Source organism: Pseudopipra pipra, chromosome 17, assembly GCF_036250125.1.
Source record: "Pseudopipra pipra isolate bDixPip1 chromosome 17, bDixPip1.hap1, whole genome shotgun sequence".
Classification (NCBI taxonomy): Eukaryota; Metazoa; Chordata; class Aves; order Passeriformes; family Pipridae; genus Pseudopipra; species Pseudopipra pipra.
This window is the reverse complement of record NC_087565.1, coordinates 4,903,563-4,910,403: the sequence shown is the minus strand read 5'-3', so window position 1 is coordinate 4,910,403 and position 6,841 is coordinate 4,903,563.

The window sequence follows — 6,841 nt, the reverse complement described above, 5'->3', positions numbered from 1 at the left end:
GAGTCATAACAATGCCTGACAAGTCCTTCTTTGAAGGTAATTTATTGACTGAATGGTGGAAGGTGCATCGGTCACAAGTGGATCACAATCTCTTCTGAGGAGTTGTTAGTTTAACTTGTGAGCAGTTTGGAGTAGCAATGCCACTCAGTTTACATGAGGCTACATATTTTCTGTTCCCTCCTGGCTTTGGGTAGATAGAGGGAATAGAGCCCAAATGTGAGGCTCCTCCATGTCAGAATCAGAAGGAATTAGGAAATGGTCAGTCAGTGAGAGGGAGAGGCAGGAGCAGAGAGGAAGGAGAAGCACAACTGATCTTTGGGGAAACCTGCCCGATGCTACTTAGAAAGGGAGGAAGAAAGGGAATATCATTCATGTTTTCCATGCTCACTGTGGGAATTGTACTTAGCCCTACATTTCTCTCCAGAAACTGTAATTCCCTCCACTTGCTCTTTGGATCTTTAGATTGTTGATCTGCTGCAAACTGAAAATAGTTCATTCAATTTGGGCCAGTATTGAATTTTTACAATTTTTTTTTTTTAAAGTTTTCAGAATGTTGTGGGAAACAAACAAAAAAAAAGGCAACAAATAATGGGTGAGGTTTGGGTTTGTTCTTTATTTCTTTTTTTTTTTCCCTTATGGTGTTTATGTTCACTGGAAAAGATGGGAAGGGATAGAAAGCCAAATAAAGAGGGAAAAAAAAGACCCTTGAAAAAGGAACTCAAATTTGTCAGCTCCAAAAGCCATTTAATGAAATAAAAAAGGAAGTGTTTTCTACAAACACTTACCTTTTCAAAAAGCATTGAACCATTTTCAACCCACTCTTCAATAGAAGAAATAGCTTTTATAATAGGCTGGACACTGAAATCATGAAGTTATGAAAGGATTTTCCTCATTCCAAGGAAGGAGCATGTTTGCTTTTCTTTCAAATCACAGTAGGATTTTAAGGCCAGTTCCTCCAGTGATTTTTTGAGTATCTGCTGTGCTTTGCAGATTTTCCTTTTGATATGTACTGTGTTCTGTTCTGTGGGCTGGTGTATTAATAGGATTGGATTTGAAGCACTTTCATGAATCATGTTGCAAGCTACATTTAGCTATTTCTAGCTATTACAATACATAAAGTTTTGAGGCAATCAAATGACATGGCAGGGGAGGCCAGGAGAAAGAATTAGGGCAGGAGATTGAAAGAGTTGAATCCCTAGGAAATCACAAGATGGGTATCTGTTACTCACCTGTGCATTAGTTCTGGCAGTCTGTATTTATAGTATGTGTACTTTTTACAAGAGCATGCAGTGATAGGACAAAGGGGAATGGTTTTAAAGTAAAAGAAGAGAGATTTAGATTCACTGTTAGGAAGACATTCTTTATTCAGATGGTGGTAAGACCCTGCCACAGGTTGTGGCTGCCCCATCCCTGGAAATGTCCAAGGCCAGATTGGACAGGGCTTGGAGCAATCTGGTCTAGTGGAAAGTGTTCCTGCCCATGGCAGGGGGTTGGAATGAGATGGACTTTAGGGTCCCTTCCAACCCAAACTATTTTGTGATTCTATGATTTACTTCACAGCAACATTTTTCAGAATTAATGATTGTTAATGTTTGGAGCAATAAATCATTTAGTATTATTAATGTGTTAAATTTGTTTTTCATTATTATTGAAAAGTCCCCCGAGAGAAGTGCAGCGAGGAAGACATTGCTAGGCAGAGAAGATCCCTTTAGATGTAAAGCTGTGGGAAAAGAAAGAACCTTGGGCTGGATGAAACAGCAAAGTGAGACTTCTGAGCTTTGCCCTAAGGGAATGACTTTGTGTTTGTCCCAGGGGTGACCAGTCACTTTTCACTGTGTCTTGTCATTATTCACTGGGTTGGATCCTTTTGCTTGTCCACAGTGGAGTTGTTTTATGGATGTTGTGGAGCTCTGTGTCAAGAGCCAGCGATGTGCTTTTGTCCCTCAGCGCTGCACTGGGAGGCAGCTGAGCAGTCAGGCACCCTCCCGGATTTCACTGTGGCAGGAACAGTGACAGCAACTCCCTGGAGAGCAGGAGAGTGCAGGTGCTTTGCTGCAGGATGAGACCAGCTGGCCCTTCAGTGTGAAGGAAGCTGAAGGACGACAGACAAAAAAGAGGCAACCAGAAGAAGGGAAGCAAGGCCCTAAATGCAGAAACAGCAGCAATCATCTACTTCTAGGGCTACAAATGTAATGATTTTGTCTACTTTGCTTCAGGCTGGAAAGCAGTTATATCACAAAGTCTGAATGTTTTGTTCTGAAAAATGGATCCTCGTCTTCATAGTGGTTAACAGTGGTTCTGAGCAAGTGAGAATAGCAATTATGCCATAAATTTGTTTGATATCCAGCTCCTTTACACACCAGTTGCAGTGGCAAGCTGTGGCACCTCTATCTGTGTTCCAGCCTGTTTCTTTGCTTATGCCAACTGATACCTTTTTCCCCCTGCTCTAAAAGCCTCTTTCCTCAGTAAACACTTAATTTATTGATGAAAGCACATTAGTCTTCCTCAAGCTAACCCACATGGAACAGCTTCATCCCCTTACAGCTGTGTAGCACCTCGAGGTTAGAGATGCTGAATTCTGCTGGAGTTTTTCCAGGGGCTCCAGTCACTTCAGTCCTTTCAAGCTCTTCATCATGCTGTCTCCAGCTATATTTTGGCCCTTGTATTTATTGATTGCTTTCCTTCCAAATCACGTTGATGTTAGTAAACATATTTTTGATTAATTATGTTTATATTCTTTTCTTCATCGAGTGTTTCAAATCACTGTCTAGTGATGGCACTGTTGATCATTATCGCTGAGCTATCCTGGACTCCTGATTGATGTTTACTGATTCCCACATTTGTTTGTCATTAGCTCACGACACTCTTCATTTTAAGAAGCATTCAGAAGTTCAGTAGGACATCTTAATTCTCTGAAAAGGGACTAAAAATGTATATGACTTGGTAAAAAAGGGTCAGTATTAGCTGCATGCAACACATCACTGAATATGTTATTTGCTTTCCAAATTTTGGTGTGCTATAATAAACTCCCCACTGTTTATACACAGTGACTTATTTTTACTTGCCCTCAGCACCATACTTGATGTCACTTCATCTTCTTCTGCTATGATCATCTCACCAGTCCTCCTGAGCTTTGCTTTGTTGGTGAAACGTTCTCCCCAAAATCACAAGTGTATCCTCATATTAAACCAACCTTAAACCTGTCTTGAAGCTTCTATGATGGAAGAATGTTGTGTATACAGAGAAAAAAGCCCTAATAATCCCTGCCAGAATCAGTCAAATGCTGTCAATTAACACAGAAGGTGCTTTTGAGCTCCTATGAGATTTATACAGCTTTTCCCTCTTTAACAGTCACACTGGGGGCTACCCAGTGCACCTCTCAAGGTCACCTGTGGGAAGGCAGGTGGTTACAGGCAGCCCAGGATGTGTTCATTGCTTGTAAAATACTTCATAAGACCAAAATTATCAATCATTTTATAAATTAACAAGTGATTTGCTACAACCCATCAGCAGTCCCCAAACAGCCTCTGTAGGAGGGATTTTGCTAAATCTGGATCTTAGGTTTTTAGGACATATCCTTCAAAAATCAACATAGAATTAGAAAGAACAGGATCCGTGGAGCAGAAGAGAATGTGCAATTATCTTTATATGTATTTTATTACATATGAATTCATTAAGGACAAAAGAACCCCCAACACATTCGCTGGTTACAAGATTCTGTAAATGTTGTATATGAGCACTGCCCTCTACTGCTCAGGGACTTTCATTAAAGAGCATTTAATTAAAAAAACCCCAACACTGTTCTTTGTAAGGAAAATATTTGTATAGACTTGCCTGTAACAAAAAGGACTCTGGATCTTTTTATTCAAAGAAAAATCCTAATTTATCATTTTTTATAAACAGAAGCCACCTGTGTTCTTATGTTTGCACAGAGAACTGATGTTTTGTCAAGCACACAGTTTAGAATAAGCTTCATCTCTCAGGCAGAAATGTGGTAAATGAAAATGCATTTTCAAGTAATTGCAGCCTTCAAAACTACCTTTAAAATCTTCCATTCTGAATTGTGACCACAGGAAGGCAAAGGAATAGGAAGATTTCAAAATGTGAAAATGCAATGGCAGCAAAAGAACGTTGATCCCAAAGTAAAGCCAAGGCAATCTGTTCAAGCTGTCTTGAGAAAATTCTTCTTGCTATTTATCCGTTAATTTTACAGTACGTTTTCTTAAGAAATGTAAGGTGCAAAACACACATGTGAGAGCAAGTTGAAAAAAATGCAGAAATACTGTTATTAGAGTCTCAGCAGGAAGATGGGAGTCATTGTATCATAGGAACCAAGATGTCGTGCCTGGCACTCTTCTCGGTTTTAACAGGATCCCAAGACTTAGTTGCTATTATTATTTTCATCAAGGACCCAAAAGCTTTCTTTCTGGAGAAAGTTCAAGCTTATCTTTGTACTCTTCCCTGGTGACCCCCACACTTATTAAGATCAAATGTGACCTCATTAGCCAATAGGGAATTTCAGCCCAAACCCAGCCAATAGGGGAAAACAAAGCATTACAAATAGCCTCTGAGGCAGCTGGGTTCACTTCCACCAAGGAAGGATTTCTGCCTGTTTGAAAGAGTCTTTGCTGTTGTTGGGAAGAGAGTTGTGTGAAGCTTGTGGAGTTGAGAGAGTTTTAGTTCATGGAAGCTTTCTGGAGTTGTGTTCTTAGGTTGCAGGTAAAGTTGGTGGTTTGGGGTTTGTTTTAATAATTTTATTTTTATTGTGCTAATTGTAAGGAAGTGTTGATATGAGCTGTAATGTTGCTTTGGCTTTATATTAACCTGTAAGTAGTGGGTTGTGTGAGAATGTAGGCTTTTAGTGGTGTTGTAACTGTTTTAAATGTTAACTTGGAGAGCCTTATTAGTCAAGTTAATGAATTTTCTGCAGAGCATATAAATGTCTTCAGTGCAGGTAAACCATAATGGGGTTCTTCATAAGCTAAAGATAAATATATTTTTTCTCTGATATTGCATTTCTCGTTTATATAAAAAAAAGAAGGTTTTGGTGGAAGAAATAATTTTGGTCTTGTTCTGCCATGAAACTTGCTCTGATATGTATTTCCTAAGTGGAAGTAGGCTGAGAACTTGTTCATTGTGTAGGTGAAACCCAGAATTTGTTGTAGCTCAAGAGTTATAGCTTTTGTTTTGTTAGGGCTCAATACGAGAGCAGCACTGACTGTGGAGCTGTGCCTGATGAACAAGCCTCTCTGTTGTTTCTCTGTGTTCTGAGAGCAAAATGTGCTGTGCAGGCTGAAAAAAACTGTGTGCTCCTCAGTTTGCTTAGCTTGCAAATTCTGCTGGGTATCAGGGACTTAATGGCTTTGGTTTTTTTCTTTGTGTATGGATTTTTCTCTATACCAGTGACATAGTTCTTGAGTAACCACTTTATTGTGTTAAATAAAGCACAGTTTCTGAAACTTTAGAGCTGCTTCCTGCAACTCTGCTTTCTGTCACCATAGAAGAAAATTCTAGTTGCTAATAAATTTTCTCTTCCTTGCTCCTTTTCACTGTGAGATGTATATGGTTGAGCAAGCTTGGTTTTGCTCTTAGAATGTCACTAAATGTGTAATACCTATGGAGGATGGATTTATTAACTCTGGCTGCGGTCTGGTGACTAAAATGCCCTCTAAAGTTTTTTTTTTGCTCCCTGAATATGCTGCAGCGCTTTGTTAAGAGGAAGAATAATTCAGAGAGGTACTGCTTTGAGTGTTTCTTAAGCCCCTTCATGGTCTCTGTGATGGTTTTTACTGCAGAGTAGCTGCTACACAGGCAGTCTCCACTTGTTTGTATTTTACTCGGTGCCTATTCCAAAGAGTGCACTGCTGTGGTTATCTTAATGTGCTGTACCAACTTTGAAACCCCATAATTTTTTAGGGTACTTATTTATATTTTTTGCTTGTATTTCCTGTGTGATGTTTTGAGGTCTGTGTGCTTATAATGCCTAGCCCCGATAACCAGTAGGTAGTTTTCACCTCCTTGGGATGAACTTACCTATTGAGTTAGGTGGTGAAAGGATCTTCAGGGCAATAAATTAAAAAAAAAAAGAAGTTGATTGCATCTACCAGTTAATCACACACTTCAATCCAAAGGAATTCCTTTGATGTGACTTGTTAAATTGTTCCTTATTTTCAGTTGTGCTATTGTATGGCATTTTGAGAGTGTCTTTGCCAGCAATGTGGAAAGTATTGGAAGCAGTAGCTGAGTTGTTCACACAGGGAAGGGCTGTTACCTTAAGTAGGATGAGGGGTTGGATAGTCAGACACTTGGTAACTTCTTTAATTTCACTTTTCCTCTTGCACAGAACTAGCAAAGGCAGAAAATGAGAAAAATGAGAAAATCCTTGATTTAAGAACAACACCTCATAGAAACTGCACCTAATTATTTTAGGCTTTCCCCTGGGGAAGCCCTTTCATAGAGGTATTTCTAGATATTCACTGTTTAATTAGGACAATACAATTATGAAAAATCTACTGATTTGTGTAGTGTTTGGCTGTAAACTGGAGTTGATGAGACACTTTTTGTTTGGGTGTGGCTGTTCTCAGCTTTGTTATGGCATGCCTGCTGAAATCTGCTTTTAAGAATAAAAAAATTTTAATACTAGTTTAAAGGCTGAGCAAAATGACTGGGGATTTATCTCGCAGATCAGACGCCTAAAGTTGGATTGGCTCAGCTTGGGAGGCAGCACAGGTTTTGCTCTCCCCCTCCACTCTGTGTTCCATCTCTCCTATAAATTGGCAGGGGGGCTCTGAAAGTGCTGGTCCCTTCCCATCAGACACTAGTGAGGGCTCAGCAAAAGTTC